Raw genomic sequence first — 21,133 nt, 5'->3', positions numbered from 1 at the left:
TTGGTTGCAGCTTTTTTTTTTTCGGTAACCGGATTCGGATTTCGGGTCAGATTCCAAAACCCGAAATCCGAAATCCGAAACCCGAATCCAAAACTTGATCTTCCTCCCGATAGAAAGGAGGAGAAGGGGCCAAAACCGGCGACCCTTCTCGCCCAAACGGTGGCGGTGGCCACCGAAATCTTTTGGACAACAGCCAGCCTCCTTGTCCCCTCCCTGCCGACCACCGCTTTTCCGGCGATCAAGGGGAGAACCGCCGATAAACGATGGTCCTTTTTCATGGCCGTCAGGAAGAAGCCCTCTCCCTTTTTTTCGGCATGGTGGTGCGGCCAGTTGGAGACTCACGGCCGCGCTTGGCCAGTGGCCACATTTCGGCCACCAGGAGAAGAGGCCACGGTGCCTCACCGCTGCAAGCTGGCGGCGGCCGTTGCCCTCTCTCCCCTTTTCCCCTCCGCCCGCGTCGGCCATGGCAGCCATGGTGGGTCGCAACGGCAAGCCGGACGTCAGTGCCAGCTCGCCAGGGCGACAGGCCGCAGCAGCGGCCATGGCTGCCTCCTCTGTTTTTCAAACATGAGCAACAGGGTTCCGAAAGAAGCATAGTCCCCCTAGACTTGCTCTGATTATGGTAGGCCAGGAATCCCAGCTCTGATAAGTAAGTCCTGCAACCCCTAAATCAAAACCCAGGAATCCCAACTGTAAACGATGAGAGACCTCGTAACTAGGCCACCTGTCCAACTGGTCGCATGGAAGTCGGCGGATGTCGTCCTTCCTTTCCAACTGGTTGCATGGAAGTCGGAGGATGTCGCCGCTTTTGCACTGCTTCAATGTAATCCGTCTGCCTCGTCAGCGGATCCGCACGGCGCCGCCGCTCTCCACGTGGCACCGTCCAATGGGAATCAACTAGGAGCTTCGACGAGCCTAACTAACTACCCCCCTTCCCGCTTCCTTCGTTTCGTTCCCTTGAAAGGACTCTGTTTCCATAAAACGGCCTCCCCAGATTTTTTGAAACAGAGCTCCTTTTCCTCCCCTTCGGCTCTTCTCTCCTTCCTTTGTTTCCTTTTCGTTTACAATCCTTTGGAGAGCGAGTTGATTAACCTAAAGAAGGTTGTTTTTTTTTCTCCCCGTTTCCTGTCGTTTCAATTCTAAACTTATCTCATCTCATCAGATATTCTTTTCATGTTTGTTTTTGTTAGACCCTGGATTGGGTTGTAGATAACTTAGATGCGAAGATTGGATTGTTGTCATCGGGAGTAGCTTCAGTATTTGCTTAGGTTATTCTTGTATCTGCTTTTATTTATTTTATAATCTAATTTCATCTCATTAAATTGTTCTTGTGGTTGAAACTCTTGGGTGGATAGCTTGGAATCTGTAGTTTTTTTTGTTTAAAACATCTCATATGCATGGGATGTACCTTAATCGGATTGAAAACTGTGATGGATTTTACCATTGGTACTGTTGGCAATAGTGCTTAAAAAAATAATTTTTTTATATAAAGGTTTTTCTTTTCTCTGCGTTTTTTTTAATCTCATTACATTAGATTGAATACTTTAGGATTTGTTGGTTTATGTAGGTTGGAATGTGGATATAGTCTGATGTTATTCGTTTTTGCTCCCAAATATATTATTCATTAATTTTGTAGGAGATGATGGATGAAGCTGTTGGGTTAGAAGGAAGTGTTGAATGGGCTGAGCAAGAGGGGAGCTTTAATAGTTGGCTCGATAAGGTGCTTGCTTCTGATGGGATTGAGAGTCCTCGCATGGTTGAGGAAGAGAATAGACCTCGAGATAGGCCCAAAGAGCCAGACTCAAATTCCAAGAGGCAGAAGGTCAGTTCTTTTTTCTAAACTTGTATAAGAAATGGTCTTTTTTATCCGGCCATCAAGAACTTACCAAAGATAACAATGATAGGTATAAGTCAAAAAATAACTTGCATTAAAAAGGCAATGTACTGGTGAGAACTTTCTCAGATGTGCTAATGAGGAGATATATTCTAGCTACTCTGGATATTCTATCCTTATGTTGAAAATAACCTATGTTTTCATCATAATACACTTGTTTTAAGTGCAAAATGTATATTTAACGAAATATAACTCATTATAGCCAAGGTTAAGCTCCATTACCATCAATGAATTGTGAATCATGTGAAAAATATTAATACCTCCTTCTTTTGCTATTTCCATGGTTCTAGCAAGTATCTAGTTGTCCTTGTATCGATGAGGTTTTTATGCGCTAACGGTAAATAATTTAAATTAGATTCATTTAGGGAATGTGTGTTGTCCCTAAGTTGTGTTTAGATCTCTATATGAAATTTTTTTAAGTGTTATATTGCCTACATTAGCAAGACAGAGATTAGGAAGTAAATTTGGTTAGGCTAAAGCAAGTCAATTTAGTTATGTTGATTTAGAGTGGAACAGATCAATATTGATAGTAATCATGGGCCTGAAACTGTTGATCATTTGTTCTCTCAATACTCCTTTTCAACGTTTTAGAAGACAGTTTGCTCTTTGTTAGGTGTGCTCCTCCCTCAATACTCTTTTGAATTTCTTTGTCTTGACTGGAGGCATAGAAATTTCTCTAAGCCTACTTAGTCTATCATTCTTATGTTGACTGCGGCCATAGCTTGGTCATGTTGACTGCGGCCATAGCTTGGTCATGTGGTAGCTATAGCTTCAAGATGTCTCCATCTATTTAATGATTGGTCATCCCTATGTAATTACAAAAGTAAAAGAGCTTCCACCTGCACTTTCAGAAGACTAAATTTTCATTGAAGTGGATTTCTGGCTTCCATTACCCAAAGATGTCTCATGTTTTTATTTACCTTCAGAGTTGGCTTTATTATGGACTGGTTTCAGCATCCTGGTTGTTCTTCGTCGACAGACTTCAACAACTTTTATTGGCAGATTCACCTCATTGCTGCATCTCTTGTTTTATTATCTCTTCTCTCTAATGATTAATCTGTTAGAATTGGAACCTCTTCAGTTCTTTTTTTTCACTCTGTTATCAAAGCTGACCCTGTTATTATCTTTTTAAATAAAATTTTGGGTGGCTAATCCTCCCTTCATCTCAAAAAAGAAAGAAAAAAAAGAGAACAAAGGTATAATCTAGTAGTGTGTTTGCACATATTTAGGTAGTTTGGTTTGAAGTTTATCGTGAGGTTACATTAACAGGTTCCAGTTTGAGATCGAAGGAGGTATAGTGATGTTTTAACAGATAATTACTTGAATTACAAGAGTTGCAAGTGGCATTTGAACTAGATTAACCTTGAAGCAATTGACTACATGAAATCGAGTTCGCTTTCCTTCTAATGTCCCTATGGTTATTTTTTGTTAGAAACTAATATTTTTTACAAAGCTAATTTTTTATGGAGTTCTAAATGTATCTTATCTTTTCTATTTGGCGATATTTTCTTACTGGTTTATTTATTTTTAATCTATGCAGATAGGTCCATGCACTGACAAGACAGAGGAACCCGGTCCTCTGGGTTTGATTTTACGCATAACTCCATCTTTCTTGGATCTCATTGATAGGAAGCTATCTCAAAAGAAGACCACTCCTCTTAATGGACCAACTTCGGGTACTAGTATAGAAAAACAACAGACCAGAAATGATGAATTTAACATCCAACCCACATTAATGAAATGGAAGGCTTCAAATTTTCCTGCAACAAAACTCAAGATCGGCTGTTGGGAGGTAATCTTACGTCTTGACTTGATAGAACAATTTAGAAAAAGCAAATGCTCAAATCCAAATGCTCTAATTAGTTTTTCTTCTTAGCATCTAACAATTTTTTTTTAAACTATGTTTCATAATTTTAGAGGAAGTCAAGAAATGAAGGTGATATTGTAGCTAAGTTTTACTATGCTAGGCGAAAACTTGTTTGGGAGATACAAGAAGAAAGATTGAAAAAAAAGATTGAGATCCCATGGACCGATATCTCAGCAACCAGAGCACGATTCATACGGGATCAACCAGACATTCTGGAAGTTGAGGTTAGATGTTTTCCTTAGACATATATTCTCATTTTATTGATTACTTTTGCTACTTTTTCTTTTTCCATAGACTACTTTTGATGTCTTAGACATGTTTTGAACTAATTCTTGGTTTTGGATGGGTTTTTGAAGTTTCTTAATGATTTCATTCTTTTAATAACAAAATTTGGAATATTTGTTTGGGTTTGATAACTAAGATATTTGGTACCTAGTGCAGTTAAGGCAGCAGCCCATGTTCTTTAAAGAGGTAAATCCACAGCCAAGAAAGCATACTAATTGGGAAGCTTGTTCTGATTTTACCAGTGGGAATGCAACCACATGCAGGTACATAAAAATTACATTTACATCACTTTCTTGGAGCTCTGTCATTTTGCTAAGCCTTTCAATGGATTTTACACCTTCAAATATTTCCATATTTGTTGAAATATACTTCTTTTTTTTTTAGAGAGAGAGAGAGGAATGTATTTTTTTATTGATGAAGTAGATAAATCCTTCGATTCAGATCTCCAGTCCTTCAATGTTTAGTCCATGTTAAACTACATCTATAGGAGCTTCTGAAATTATCAAGAACAAACAAAAACAGAATAATATCTTCTTTAGTAAAGTTCATGTAATATTCTCATAGCTTGTTTCTTATTTTTATTTCCTTCAGGAGGCACTATCTTGAGTTTGCAGAAGGAACTTTGGAGAAACATTATGAAAGGCTTTTACGTTCTGATCATCGGCTACTTACGTTGAGTCAGAAAGTTTTTGCAAGCCATGATTCTCAGTTTTTTGAAACCGTTAATAGCGACATGCAAGATATGTGCATGCTCCAACCAAAATTTCCACCTATTTCAAATCAACCATCCAGCAACTGGTGTCCACCTCATCTGAATCATATTGACAATCAAGGGAGTGCTCCTACTCACATGTGGACCTTTGAATCTCATGATCCAGCAGTTGGTGCCAACCATCCACTTTCACTGCTGACACCAACACCCAGAGTTATACAAATGAATTCGCCAAGTTCAGGTAATTTGTCTTAATTTAACCCGGAGTTAATCTAGTGAGATGAGGATGCTAATTGTTTCTTTCTTTTCCTTTTCAAGTCATGGAGTGCCTACCAACTATGAATCAAGGTGCAAGTTCTTTGAATCCAATGACATCCTACTTGGGTAAATCATTTCTTCATTAGTCTTTCATTTCATTATGTGATATTCTACTACCATGAGCTCTAGCTAAGAATTTTTTTTTCCTTTCTTTCTTTCTTCAATGTAGCAGACAACTTTGCACTTAACAATGGCAACTCTGCAACAGATTCTACCCTGAACAGAATGACTCAGCTTTACAATCAAGACATTCAAAGTTTGAGAAGGGTCGATGACATAAGCGAGCGACAAATCCAACAACTACCCTGGGACACCTGCGCGACTCCAGCTCCTAATTTTCTTCCTGGGCGAGTCTCTGCTAATACCTTATTAACTCATACAGCTGAAACAGAAAATTTCCATGTCCCGAGACAAGGTCAATCACTCGAGGAGCATTTAATGAGCGAGTCAGATGATCTGGATGCATTCGCTGCTGATGACTCTAGGCTTCTTTCTTCAGTAAAATCTATTGGGTCAGTCATTTACTAAGAAGCACCACCAGATTCACAACCGCAATCCTCAAATGAACTGGATGATGGTAACCAAAACACCGATGGCACAAAGTCTCCATTGGAATCAAGGGACTCCAAGCAGTTAATCCATTCTATGACTAATTCCCATGGCACCTACAATTAATCATCAAACCTTCATTAGGCTTGGCCAAGAAAAGAGTTCTCATGGCAGAATCCAGTAGTCTTCATCATCAACTTGCTGAACTGTTTCCTGGTTTGTTTCAATTTCTTCTGCGTTTGTTTTTCCTGGCAGAATCATTGTTTATGGTGGACTTATTATTTGTTAAGAGTACAATTCATATTTTTCTAGAAAGTTTGCTTGAATTTTTGGCTCAATAACAATAGCTATTATTTTTTGCAGGAAAAGCCTTACAATAAGGATGACGAGTTATAAAAGCAACCTCATTTGAAGTCATAGCAACATTAAGAGACATTCTGAAGACAAATTCCCTTTGGAAAGATCATGTTCAAACATATACACAGGTTACTTTGTCTATTTCTTAAGTTTGTTTTTTTTTTTAAAAAAAAGTTTTTTGAGAATTGAAAACTTCTCACTTGAAAGAAAAAAAAGGTTTTGAGGGTTGACTACTTCTTAGTTACTTTCTATCTAAATTATTTTTGTCTGTATCCCATCCTTTGAGGAAAAATGGCTTTGACAGTTAACACCTTCTTCCTGTTTACTTTATATCTAAATTGCTTAAGTTTGTCTGTAATTCCTCTGTTGAATAGAGAATTGTTTTGAGAGTTACAACTTACAGCATCTTCTGATGTCCTAGTTGCAAGATTGTACTAGTTGAAGTTGTTAACTAGCTCAACTTAATTTGGCCTCCTTTTATAACCCTGCATATTGTCTCTTTTCAAATTTAATAAGGTCAAAGGACTAATTTTGCCAAATTTAATCTAATTAAAAGTGCACAAATATATGGAAACTTATTTTCATTTTTGAAGTCCGGCTTATGAATAGGTTTTGGTTTGTACTGCCCTTCTTGTCATGTTTTCTATTGAATCATTTTTTCTGCTTTTCTCCTGGAGGTTTTCTTGTTCTTTGGAAGCTTCAAGTTAGGCATTTGTATAAGTAGTTCCTTTAATAGATATCATGTTATGCTTGTAGAATAACATGATTAAATGATGAAAACTGTGTTATAAAATTGTTCCTTTTTTTTCGTGAATTTCAGCATATTGGCGATTTCAATTATCCAAGACTAGCAGATTTTGGGGCTGCTATCTCCGGGGCCAACAAGTTGCTTTGCCAACAAGTGCTTGAAGAACTCGATGTAAGAAGCATGCATGCTTTTGATCCAAACATTTTCAGTCAAGCTGCAAAGATTTTTTTAATTCTTATGTTGTTCAGTTTTACTTATTAAAAAAATGACTTGCCTTCTCTCTCACTCTTGCTCCCTCGCACTCTCCCCCTCTATCTTTGTGTGTTTGTGTTTGGACAATTGGGTTGCATGTGTGCTAACAGTTGGGTGCTAATCTATGTCATGTTCCCTTCCAATTTGAAAATTAATGTTAAATCATATCACACTGTTTTTCATTAACATTATGAATATAAAATATCAATCATGTCTTATGCAACTTGGCATATTCACCTTAAGTTGCAGTGGCATGAATGAGCTGTTCCAAAATTAGTAAAGAATGATATAGCTTAGCATGTCACAATGTTTTCCATTATCATCTTAAGAATTGAAATGCATTGCGTGTCAGAACCACAGATCAGGATTTTGAACCGCTATGCTTGCAGAAATATAAAGGAATGGCTAATCAGGCTGGTTTTTGACTGCCTTAAGGTGTACCAGTGGCCATCTGTATAACCCATAATGTTGCAAGTATTAGCATGGTCCATCTAAGCTTCAGGTTGTCTGGTGAATAATTTTGATTCTGCACCTTAAAGACCTAATTCCATACAGACTTCAATTATAGGCTTCATATTTTCTTTTGTTGGTGGGTGGATGCATGCAATTTACTATTGATCTCTGCCATCATCATGGTTGACTGTTTATTTTTTCGATAAAATGTTAACTTCGTATAATTTGCCTGCCAGGTCTATGAGCGGTTAAAACTAACTCTAGAATTAGTAAAGAAAGAGATGGAGATCAGTAAGATACAGGTAATTTAGCCATATATTTTCTATTATTTCATTCCCCATTTATGTATTCTCTATATTTGAGTACTAACTAGGACTTTTGTGTTATCTTTACTAAATTTTGTTTCAGGAGTCAATAGCAAAAGCAATCGAGGAGAAAATAAGTGGAGACCAGCGACGTTATTTGTTGAACGAGCAACTTAAAGCAATTAAAAAGGTATTTTTTTTATTCTTATTAGTTCTGTTTTTGGATAAATAAAAGAAAATGATGGTGAATATAACAAAAATGAACTTGTGTCTTTAATCTTGTCCAAGATAGACAAGGCCTAAACTTCTATCCCCCCTTCATTACTTTAACAATAACTGGAGTATTATCATCATGTTATATCACTGGGAAGTGGGAACTTTGATACTTTTTTCATTGCTTGTTAAGTTGATTTCATTGACCTTCATCAGAACTTTAGACATGAAGAATTCACTTTTTTACTTTGATCCAGGAGCTGGGTTTGGAGACAGATGACAAATCAGCATTGACTGGTTAGTTCTGGATGTACTTTTCTTTAGCGGGATATCTCATTGAATATATGGAGGATATTTATGTTTATATAAGTATTTAAGACAAGGTGATTTTGTATTCTTTTTCTTTGCTGCAGCAAAGTTCAGGGAAAGACTTGAACCAAAAAACAAGCAGTGTCCTCCTCATGTCTTGCAAGTAATAGAAGAAGAGCTTAACAAGCTTCAGCTGCTGGAAGCTAGTTCTAGCGAGTTCAATGTGACTCGTAATTATCTTGATTGGCTTACTGCATTACCTTGGGGAAACTACAGGTACTGTATTTAAACATCCGATTTGAATCATTTTAGAGAAATTCATTAGACTGCTAATGAATTGAGCTTAATCTTCATGGTTTTCAATCACTGCAGTGATGAAAACTTCGACATCCAACATGCACAAAAAATTTTAGATGAAGATCATTATGGTTTATCTGATGTTAAAGAGAGAATATTAGAATTTATAGCTGTTGGAAAATTAAGGGGGACCTCGCAAGGTTGGTTTACAGCTTTATGTGTACTAGCTTTCTTTTGGTTACCACATTTATTCTTTCCCTTTTTGTTTCCTAAATTATTGTCATCTCCTAATTGATTGCTGTGGTTTTTTTCCCAACGTTTTTGCTATGACTGGTGTTTCTGCATCAAACCCCAGCAGCTGGATGACACCTGGTTATCAATTTTTTGATAATACTTGGTCATGGATACACTTGCTAAAACTTTTTGATCAAGATGATGGATATGGATTTAACCTTTATATTACGATTTTCAACTATATCTTCTCACCTGGGCTTTTAATATTGGTCCTGATGTTTCATGAAGTAATTGTTTTATGCACTTCTTTTGAAAGAAAATGTGTTATTATGTCAGAATGCTGGGGCTTATAAGGTTGCCATGTTTTATCCCCATGAGAATGGTGACTTGAATAAATACTTAACTTCTATAGTGAAGGTTCAATATAATTCAGTTCAATTGGAAAACAAGCAAATCCAGGCAAACCACATGTCCACATTTTGTCCTTAACATTATACCTGGTTGCATGTGGTTAGTGTTCTTTTTTCCCTTCTCTGCCCTGTGCAAGAATTCATCTTACGGCACACACTAAGAGATAAAATTTAGCTGTACATGCCTTGTGTGCTTGACTGATAACGTATTAGGACTAATCAATGGTATTCAGTTGGCTGATGTTTGTTTTCTAATTCTACTATTCATACACAACATATCTTAACAAGATCATTATTTTCTGTTTGCAGGCAAAATTATATGTCTCTCTGGGCCTCCTGGAGTTGGTAAAACCAGCGTTGGTCATTCAATGGCACAAGCATTGAATAGAAGGTTTTATAGATTTTCTGTAGGAGGCTTGGCTGATGTAGCTGAAATTAAGGTACAGCGACTAAGTCATTTTGATGTCTACATCTCGGAATCAATATTGATGCTTTAGCTTATAAACAGTGTGGGGTTTTGCCTATCTGAAACTCATTTGTGATCATTATAACCTTTATCCAGGGTCATAGGCGCACCTATGTTGGTGCAATGCCAGGAAAGATGGTGCAATGCCTGAAAAATGTGGGAACAGCTAATCCTCTAGTTCTCATAGATGAGATTGACAAGGTATTAATATGCTTTACATAACCTGTTGTAATTTAGTGATGATTTTGATGCATCAATTTTTGCACTAGTTCGAGTTTACGGGATTAAGCTTCCTCATGATCTTGTGAATTGTGATGACATTTGATGTTTCCAACTTTTCTGGTGATTTATCATGTGACAGTTGGGGAAGGGACATGCTGGTGATCCAGCAAGTGCTTTGTTAGAGCTTCTAGACCCCGAGCAAAACGCGAACTTTCTTGACCATTTTCTTGATGTTCCTATTGACTTATCCAAGGTGAGCCACTGCTGCTGTGAAGAATTCTTGGACTTCACTATTTTAAATTTTCATGTTTATCGGGTCCAAGTATTGATGGTATGTTGATTATATATTTCATATCAATCTAATACCTGTGAGTGGAGTGCAGAAGCTTGTTACATGAGCATGTGATTTATTTGAAGCAAGACTTTGGCAAATCTTACATGGTTGAAGGGACAAATATAATTATGCATCTCATGAACATGTGCTTGAACACTACGGCCCATGTCCGATCCGCATAAATGTTTACATAAAATTGCTCACATTGGACAATGAAATGGATGGGAGTCACAAGAGATATATATCATGAAAATGATGGCATTATTTTTTAAACTAGCTAGTCAATATATATCCATCTTTAATATATCTATAAAGCATGTTATTGTGCAAAAGAGTAAAAAGGTTAGAGCAAACTAACTAGATGCTAGCAATATGATGGAGATAATTTTTGAAAATCATAACGGAACAAACTCTCCCTGATGAGCACTGTTTTTTAACCACTGTTATTTTGGGCATAGATTTTCCAGCAGTCCAATCTTAGTAAATGGAGATAGTTTGAGTAATGTCCTATGTGGCTACAAAGGGATCTAGAACTTCTAAAAGATCATTGTTCAAAATTTAGATTTGTACCTTTTTCCTTGGGAGCCTCCATATAGGCTTACACTCTTTAGTCTATGCATTTCCAGTTTTTGAGGTATTATGGACAAAATATTGTATGTTGGTTATAAAATAGCGGTCTGATATGTTGGTTATTCTCAAGGTCCGCCGTACCGGTACCGGTCGGCGTACCGGTGGCCGGCCGGACCGGTACGGTACCGGTCCGGTCCGGTCCGTACCGGCCGGTACCGGTGGTTTCAAAAACCACAGCGCGCGGCGCTGTGGTTCTAAAAAAAAAAAAACCGGGAAATACTGGTTTTTTATCCGTTCCGGTACCGGTCTAGGACCGGACCGGTACGGCATTCCATGGTTATTCTTCTGGTGATAGTCTTGTATAGTTGTATTACTAATCCAAATATTGGTGTCTTCTGGCATTTTTATACCCCCCAAATGTTTGAATTGTATCATCGAGGCTGATTAGCAATAGGATTTTTATTGTATTATGCTATAGTACATTTGTAAGTGATGTTTTATAGCGGCATGTAATCCCAATCTGAACATGCACGAGTGCTTTTTTTCCTAGCTTCTTAATTTAGATAAATATGAACATGCTCATTACTTTATTCCATCAGTGCAAATTTTTGGTTGTCATATTTGACATTCACCTTTTCAATTGTCATGCTTATCTTGTTCTGTTCGGATGCAAATTCTAGCTTACAGGTTCACTAAGCAGTTTGTTTCTTGAATTTTGACATTGTTTATAGAGCAAATGAGAATGCAAAGATGGGTGTTCTGATTCTATTTAAACAGAAAGCATGCTTGACATGTGCTTTTTCTGTAATCACATTTCAGTATAACCTAATAGATTTCTTGTAAAGATCACTTATATCTATCATATGAAAATAGTAGAGAATGATGCTATGGGAAAGAAACGGACCATGCTCTTCTTGATGATAGTTCTGTGTTCATGACCTATGTGGTTCAGAATATAGACCCTTTTTTCTTTTTATTTTTAAGTTGCTCTAGACCCCCCCCCCCTCCGCCACACACACACACACACACACACACACACACACACACACACCAAAAAAAAAAGGAAAAAAAAATCACCTACCTGTCTGCTTAGTTTCATCAAATTCATGAAATAGTAGTATGGTATGGAAACCAACTTACATATGAGTTGGGCCTAGTGGAATGATATCTAGAATTCATACAGATCTTTCAAAATAAAAATTGATGACACAACTTATAGAATCGGTTGTCATACAGGCTGTTATGTCTTGGACCTCACATGTTATCTTTCAGCAATTTGAAGTACTAATAAATCTTTCAGAGAGAAAAGATGCACATTCTGAATCAGAATATATATAATTTTAAATAACATAGAGATATTAAATAATGAACAGTGTGAAATTGGAATCTGTATATTATTAAACAGGCAGTGATTTTATAGATGTGAAAACTATTTCACAAATGATAATCCCGAGTTCTTGACCTGTGTGGTCAGGAATGTAACTTTTTTTTGGAAATAAGAACTGTACTGGATGCCAAAGAAAAACCCATTGTTGTTTGAAGATAAAAGTTCTGTTTAAGAAGAGTCATACTTATTGGAACAAAGGATGTCTCCCATTTTAAAGGTATGAGTCTTCTTTGCTAGAAGGACTTTAATTTTCTAAAATAGGGTTGTTGACCACAAAGTTGAGCTTGGCACCATGATCGGTAAAATACGCTTCGCATCTATACCATTCATTGTCCAATTTTTACTTTTTTTTTTTTTTTTGCAACAGGCAGTTATTTCTTACTGGAACATTTATTAGTTCTTTGAAGTGTTGAAACCTACCCCACAAGATCTGAGCATTAGCTAGCTCATATGATGATCAAATATTTATAATAATTAAACAAATTCTGTCCTCAATTTCTATTCTGGGTAATTTGGATGCTTATACTGAATGATGCTCTTTCAGCGTTTCTATGACGTGTAACACTAGAAAAAGGACTTACAAAGGGGAAAAGAGCTTTTTTTTTTTTTATATTCAAAAACAATCTGCAAGGTAATATTAGATGCCATTGCCACTGTACCATCTAATGTGTAGTCTTCCATAGCTTGAAAGTCATAAGGGAGGGAAAAAAATTCAATGACATGAATCAGTGGAATTTAACAGAATAGCAAGTAGGATTTCTTTTTTGGAAAGTAGGAATTCTTTTTGGAAAGGTCTTTGATTTTTTTATCTTCTAAAATAGAATTAAATTTTCAATCACATAGGTCAGTAGATGCTTGAAATACTTTGAGATCCGATTAGTTTGGTAGATTTGAATTTCTTGTAAAAGATGTCCTGTTCCTTCTCACATCGAAAATTTTAGGTCTGTTTTAAGTCTCCACCTACCCATGACTGCCATCAATGACTACAAGTCCTTTTAGTTACTCCTACTATGCCATCCAGCCCACCAACCCTTTTTTCCCTACCACCTCCCTCCACCTTTTAGCTGGAGAGCTTTCGTGGGGATAGGAGGGGGTGGGGTGGAACAGCAGCCAAAGAGAGTGAGGGGAGTAAATGGCCGTGACTTACAGCAACTGTTGGTAGGAGGTGCCATGGTGGTGTTTGAAGGTTGTGAACAAGTTGGGCAGATTGTGGTAGGATGCATGATCTGGATAAGAGAGAATCTGAAAAAAGATTTTTTTTTTCTTTTTTTTAAAATAACAATTTTATACTAGCAGAAACATATAATTGACAATTCGTATGGAATTTATGCTACATAAATTTGTGGCGAGAAGCGTAATCAGTTTATATAAATATAAACATAAATATAAGAGAGAGAGAGAGAGAGAGAGTTGAAATAGACATTATGCATGTAAGGCATTTATAAGTTCAAAGCTTTTGAACTTTTGCAAATGGCACAGATCTATAAGTCGGTGAGACAATAAGTATCTTTCGTACCCCTATGGTGCTTATATATATATATATGTCGTATTGTGCTGATGCTTGGACCAGTGTGAAAAGATATGTTACTGCAATGCAGAATGAGATATACCATCTTGATTACTGATTATTTTTCAGCAGTCAAGTAAGAACTTTGGCTCTACCATGTAGCATCTTTACTCACAGTGTGCGCTTTGCACACATTATTTGTAATGACCACATATTGAATATGTATTAAAATATTAAAGAAATCCATTCCATATGCCAATGCGCACTAGTATTTACTAGACTGACCGTGGGTCAAATAGAACTACCATCTGGTGAATAAAATCATCCATGTGTTCCGGCAGTGGACTTGTATAAGATCTACTGTATAGCATGTATATGATACATCTAAGCCATAACATATATGGTTGTCCCTACTGCCAACATCCAGGAACAGAAATTTAAATTGCAATTTGTTCATCACCTCTAAAAGCATGGGTATCTAAATTCAATTGGTTAGAGATTTTTCACCCTAACATTAGACTCAAGCCAAATGCTACTTTGATTACTAATTTACTATCCATGTTGTGATAATTTGATACATAATTAACATCGAAAATCATTTGATTTACTTACTTTAAGTGCTTATGCTATTGATGATCTATTTGAGTTTCAACTTCAATGTCTCATCACGTGCTTTCCACAAGGGTGTATGTGTGTTGCATTTGGCATGGGAGTATCACGGGCACATGCACGTGCACACATGCATACCCATGCATACATGAAAATCTAATTGTCATTTCAGTTATTTCCAGAATATCTTCTGTCACTTCTCTCCATGTCCTAATGTTGCAATTTTATTTGCATTCAGATATCTTAGCTAAGTTTAGTTGTGAATGTATTTACAGAATTACTCTTCCATTAGAATATCTTCTGACACCATTTTGCTTATTAATTTAGGTTCTGTTTGTTTGCACAGCAAACGTAGTTGAGATGATACCAAACCCTCTTTTGGACAGAATGGAGGTCATTGCTCTTGCTGGTTATATCACTGATGAAAAGATGCATATTGCAAGGGACTATTTGGAAAAGACTACTCGTGAAGCTTGTGGTATCAAATCTGAACAAGTATGATTAATACTGCACTCGTATTGTTAACTATATGTCCCCCTGAAAAGTTGCTGGAAGTGGTCCGTTTTCTTTCAATTTATCTGAAATTGGCATATTGTATTTGATATCATGTCAAGAAATATCCCACTCAAAACAGATTATATATATGTTTTTTGTGTGCATGATAAAAAGAGAAATCTGTGCCTTTGGTTATGCCTATTTTTTTCAAGTTTGCCATTAGATTTTCTAACCAAATCTCATCAAAAACATTCTTTTATAATTGTAGAATATTGTAATTCATGAGAACAAGCAGCCTCTTTGATTCCATGAAAATCCCATCCTCCCAAAGAATCATAATATGTTTTCCATCTCACATTCCATTACAGTCAAAATAAGATTAGAGACTGAACTTGTTCCGATCTTCTCCATATATGAAGGAGGAGCAGAGCTGTCAAAAGACTAGAAAAACAAAATGCTTGTTCTAAAATGGTTAGTCAGTCTGATTTCGGTTTTCGTATCAAGGACTTCTCTCTCTACCCCTCCCCTCCGCCCTCCTGTCCTCCTGCCCCCCTCCTCTCCCCCTGCCCCCCTCCAATCATCTTCACCAGTCCAATCTCTCCTTCTCTATTCTTAAGAAACCTTTTCTATTAGAACACCCTTTTCACTTAATTTTCATGAATAAAGAGAAAATGATAGATACTTTGACCTCTCCATCTCTTTCCTAGATCTTATGGTCTTATGTTTCACATATGAAATATCTCATTATATCTCTCATCAGAGCATAGAAAGAGAATTGCATGAGAATATGGAAGGTATAGTTAGGAAAGTTTTTATTTCTCATGACTGTTTGGATTTTAGATTTTACTGATTTTTTCTATTTTAAATTGATAAATAGAATTTATATTATCATTCAACACATTTCTTTCTTTTTTTATTATTTTTATACTGGGCATGCATCGCATGTTCCTGTAGACAAGTGTTTGTGAGTGTCTGTGTATTGGAAGATCATTGTCAGAGAGAGTAGAGCTACATTCTTCATGGTAGGATCAAGGCTTTCAATTTTGCTGGTGCAAAATATTTGATGGAACAAAGAAAGTTTATCATTCTATTGATAATGCTGCAAGGTTTTGATATGTTTGTGTTACTGTCATAGCATTGCATTACTTGATTTGATATACTCAATTTTCTTTTTCCAACCTGTTAGCTACTGAATGGACCTGTTCAAGCTTTCAATGGTTCTGAAGTCATAACAATGATTCTAAATGAATGATTCCATAGCCTAGGAGTGGTGCCCTCCAGCTCCCACTAACCCCCACCCCAAACACCCCCTCCCCCCCCCTTCTCTTCCTTCTGAGGGGAAAGAAGAAAACCTTTAAAAGAAAGAGAACATTCTCATTCTTCTTTTGTTTCTGGTCATATAATTTACTCTCTTCGAGACACATCATCTGCATAAGCAATATTTTTTTCAACTCATAAATGGATTCTGATCATTGCAATAGATACTAGGGATCAGGATTTCATCACGATTTATCGAAATATATTTTTAAATAAAATATTCTAGATTAGTAAATCTCCTGAGATGTTATCTGCTACATGGTTAGAGAATTATAGCAGTTTGACAGATCAATTACAATATGAGACAGATAAACACTACGAGCATATCAGTGCCTTTGAATTATCATGAGCTGAAAAATATTGTAGAATTCCTGATTACATGAATTTGTGCCCTGTTGTATTTTCATCTTAGTATTTGATTTGGTGGATTTTTAGCTTTGTACATGCTGACCCCATTTAGATGGGAGAAGATGATTTGGTTATGGTAGAAATCTTGTCCAAGGGAATTATTCACTTGAGAAATTCTTTAAATACCAATTATTTTCTACATATTTAGGATTTCAAATTATTAATCCGTAAACTTTTAAGGATCATTAGCTGATTAATAAAAATAACTCGAGAATAAAAACATAAAAAGTAGTCTATAGCTCCCATGCAAAAATTATTCTATTCATAGTTTTTTGTCTTGGGGTTAAGCAGGTACCTGGTCTTAGGAAAATTAATTTCAGAAGATGCTACAAGGAGTTGGTCCAGTTGGTTGGTAGCACTTGATATGGCCAATGTTCTAACTTGGTTGTGTCGAATGACACACTTCACAGGCCACTCAAAAGATTGTTATTCATGAACTAGAGTACCTTTACGAAAATTAAAAGTTATAACTGTGATTCAATATTAAATCGTTAGCTTTTGCCATCTGGAGATCATGGTGGAAAGCTCAAGCCGTCGCCTTATCTCACCATTTGTCTTTATATATTATATTAGAAAGGCGACTGAACATTGCTTCACTGTAAGGAAGATTAGTGTCTGAATCATTCAGCATGAATGTGCTTTTCTAGGATTAACCTGATGTAATTGGATCATCAGTTAGAACATATATTTAGTAATAGTGAACATGGATTAGTGGTGGCTGAGTGTCTCGTGCTACTGATAGAATGTTTTACAGACATATTTAACCATGTATACATGATCTATGCTATATTGGTTTATATTCTGTTAACATTTCTGATCAATGTATCCAGGTTGAAGTGACTGATGCAGCTCTTCTTGCTCTGATAGAAAATTATTGCCGAGAGGCAGGTGTTCGGAATCTTCAAAAGCAAATTGAGAAGATATACCGCAAGGTTTGTGACACAGTTGTTAGAACTTCAGAAAAGAAGTATCAGTTTTTAAATCTAAATATTCGTAATTTTATTATTTATTTTCAAAGTAATTGTTTTGCTAGCAAATCCCAACCATAACTGTTGAGCATTGGGTTGCCTCTGATGACGAGGCACAATGTTATCGGTATGCTTTCTTCAGAAAAATTAGTAATGACTTTGAACTTCAAACGGCACCGTATACAATCTGAAATGCATCATGAGAACACAAGATGCTTGTTACTAGGTGATATTTTGATTTAGTTCTGGTTTGAATGCGTGCATGAACATAACAAGCTAGTTATGATGTTTTGACCAAAGTGTCTAGCTGGTTGTCCCTATCAATGAAAAACCCAATTGCCTCGATTTTTTGTAACTAGTTTGCATATTGCTTATGCAAGACATTTGGGTATTTGGGTCATCTCACAAATAGGTATACTTGTCGGATGTGCTAGTTGGAGAATTATGGGAAGGATTAAAGAAACAATTAGAAATGTTAAATTATTGACCTGCTAGTTTTGGCTTTCTGAAATTTTTATTTTAACAGGATATTTGAATTGGTGGTTTTTCACTTGTAGCTTTCCAAATTGTTTATGTTTTTCTATTAAACAAATGTTTTCCTTTACAAATTATTGCTTCAATTAATGCATCTTCTGGTGTAGTTGTACTTAATTGAAGTTTATTTTGTCATAGGCTTTACACCCCTTTGAGAGATGTTGGAAGTCAATATTTCTGTAATCAAAAGCTTTTCTGTGAAAGTCTCCCCTTTTAGCAGTGATTAATCTGAATGTTTTCTGGCCATTAAATATGCAGAAGCACTAGTTTCATAAGCATACATGCATTTCTATTACTATCATCTATGAATTCTCAGTCATTCCCTTCATTTGCATTTTTATGACCATTGATGTATATTAGATATTTAAATTTGCATCTTTTCCTATCAATGAAATAAATATTTTGATTTCAGAAAACCTTGAATATTTTTCCTATTCATGACCGATTTTATTCTTATGCTTTAATATAGATAGCTCTGCAACTTGTCCGTCAAGGGGTGACAAATGAGCAATCTCTAAAAGTCAGCCTTCAGCAAGGAGCCAAACAGCTTAGAGAGAAATCTACTGAAGAGCCTACTCAAATTGCAGATGATGGTCCAGGGGGGAAGAAACTGGAGGATGGGAACTCACACGAAAGGGCTACAACAACTACCTTAACAGAATCTGAACAAGCAATTGAAGTCTCGTTACATGAACAGCCTAATGGAACTGCCACAGAAGAATCAGAAGCAACTTCTCATGAGCATCTTGTTGAACAGTTGGAGGCTGACAAAGTGCAGCCAACTCTCTTATCATCAGACGGTATTGCAACAACAGACCAACCCGTTGATTCAAAGGTATTCTGAGAAGCTAAGTGACTAAAACATGCATTTTATTGTAGTGTAAGAATTGGTTTAACATTGACACCTACTAGTGATTTTTCTTACAAGTCCTATGTGTAAACTTTTTTTTTCACATTAGTGGAAGGATCAGTCAGACGATAGAAATTACTTTAATGTAGTATGCATATATGTTAACATATGCATATTTATGCACCGTATATTCATTGTGTCATGTATTAATTGATTGATTTCTCTATTTACAGGTCAATATAAAAACAAGTGATGTAAAGGATGTGAAAGTTAATAATGTGATTGAAAAGGTCATAGTTGATGTCTCAAACCTGGCTGATTTTGTGGGCAAACCAGTATTCCATGCCGAACGTATATATGATCAGACTCCAGTAGGAGTTGTCATGGGTCTTGCTTGGACTGCAATGGGTGGTTCAACATTGTATGTTGAGACCGCCCTAGTGGAGCAAGGAGAAGGGAAAGGTGCACTTCTATTGACGGGTCAGCTCGGAGACGTCATGAAGGAGAGTGCGCAAATAGCTCATACCGTAGCCAGAGCAATATTGCTTCAGAAAGAACCAGACAATCCATTTTTTGCAGACTCCAAGCTCCATTTGCATGTGCCGGCTGGTGCTACCCCCAAGGATGGACCAAGTGCAGGGTGCACCATGATAACCTCAATGTTGTCTCTTGCCATGAAAAAGCATGTTAAAAAAGAACTTGCAATGACTGGTGAAGTAACATTGACAGGACTGATTCTCCCAATTGGTGGGGTATGTTATCTCTGTGACATAATCTTTATTCATCATTGTGACCGACCATAATAATCGAAAGTTCATAGTTTTTTGTTTTCATGATTGTTTTAAGACTTAATGTTTCTTATTCTTGTTTTGGTTTCCAACCACGGGATGTGCGACATACTCTCTGTCTTTCAATTCATCATATTTGTCCATTTGATCTTTATATGCTATATGATTTACCATCCATTGTAGAAATACCTGAATCTAGGAGTTTATATGCATTTTGTCATAGCCTGAATTTTTGAGTTGGAAACTGCAAAGCTTGACATTTTTACTAAATTTGCAAACTTCCTATATTTGATAAAAATCATTCTGAAGTCTTATTTTGAAAAATAACACCAGAAATCACCATTATTTAGTATTATTACTGCTCTGTGACTTTGTTTTTTTCTGTTAGTTTTTAAAAGTTTCATTCCTACCAAACAGGTAAAGGAGAAGATAATTGCTGCAAGAAGAAGTGAGGTGAAGACTATCATATTCCCATCAGCTAACAGAAGAGATTTTGATGAGCTTGCTGGCAATGTGAAGGAAGGCCTTGAAGTTCACTTCGTAGATGATTATAACCAAATATTTGAGCTGGCTTTTGGAAGCAACTCTAAGCCACAAATCTAAGTCTCTGATCCACCTGTATTGGGTCTTCACATGTTATAGTTTTCTTGACGACTGCAAGAAATTCCATGGTAGTTCTTCATGATGCAGCCACCATGGACCAATTCCAAAGAGAGTTAGCCTTTTATTGAGGTCATGGACAATTCCTAACGGGCTTCCTAGAGCATCCATGATTTGAATGCTTGCATGTACTGATGCCTGAAGATTGTTTATTAATTATGTCTTACAACCATTGCGAAAAAAACCATAGCACGGCTGTATTTTTTGTGATCTTTTCTGGAGGTGGATGGTGGTCAAGATATAAATACATTATTTCGGCATTTTTGTTTTCATCAATACTCAAATGTAAACTACTCTCAAAACCTAAATTTTTTATTCATTCAAATGTATGATGATAGCTGATTATTAATTTGATCATGTTTGCTGGATTGGTTTCAACTTTCAACTCCTTGTGTTTTTCTCCTTTGATGGATGTGGCTGGAAAAAAATTTAATTGTTGCCGATATTTGCATTTTAGCAGTCATTTCCTTCCAATTAGGGCATTCATTCTTTAGATACTAAAATTTGTACGAATTGGTACTTCTTTCATCTATTTTATCCATTGTTGGTGATAATCTTGGCATCGATTCTTCTAATTTAATCATGATATTGTAGCAAGGGGTGTTCTACTAGTACTTCTTTATAAATGAAATATGCAAGATGATGACTCAAAATGCAATGCAGCTGCTAGTGATTTTTAGCCTCAAATGATGTCATTTCAAATCTAATTCAATCCATTCTCCCAATGTGATTCACATGCTGACCTCAACTCGCATGATTGATGATATCGCAAAATACCTATCAAAGATTATGAATGAGATATCTCGCCGGCTTCG

The 21,133-nt window shown here is 36.4% G+C and overlaps 1 pseudogene across 1 annotated transcript; it reads left to right on the top strand.

Annotated features, from left to right (window-relative positions):
* Nucleotides 1–1,639: 1,639 nt before the first annotated feature.
* Nucleotides 1,640–20,703, top strand: LOC148699659 (lon protease homolog, mitochondrial-like; annotated as a pseudogene). Its single transcript, XR_016398828.1, has 21 exons — nucleotides 1,640–1,822; nucleotides 3,435–3,686; nucleotides 3,812–3,985; nucleotides 4,203–4,309; nucleotides 4,638–4,999; nucleotides 5,881–5,894; nucleotides 5,989–6,110; nucleotides 6,803–6,901; nucleotides 7,672–7,737; nucleotides 7,844–7,930; nucleotides 8,211–8,250; nucleotides 8,367–8,538; nucleotides 8,635–8,759; nucleotides 9,513–9,643; nucleotides 9,766–9,870; nucleotides 10,031–10,144; nucleotides 14,626–14,793; nucleotides 17,349–17,450; nucleotides 18,490–18,855; nucleotides 19,104–19,622; nucleotides 20,076–20,703. The product of XR_016398828.1 is annotated as a lon protease homolog, mitochondrial-like (transcript).
* Nucleotides 20,704–21,133: the final 430 nt, after the last annotated feature.

This window comes from Phoenix dactylifera, chromosome 17 (genome assembly GCF_051530095.1).
Source record: "Phoenix dactylifera cultivar Ajwa chromosome 17, Ajwa_hap1_PhDact_Kaust_v1.1, whole genome shotgun sequence".
Taxonomy (NCBI): Eukaryota; Viridiplantae; Streptophyta; class Magnoliopsida; order Arecales; family Arecaceae; genus Phoenix; species Phoenix dactylifera.
The sequence above is the reverse complement of the archived record's forward strand: the minus strand, read 5'-3'. Positions and strand labels throughout refer to the sequence as shown.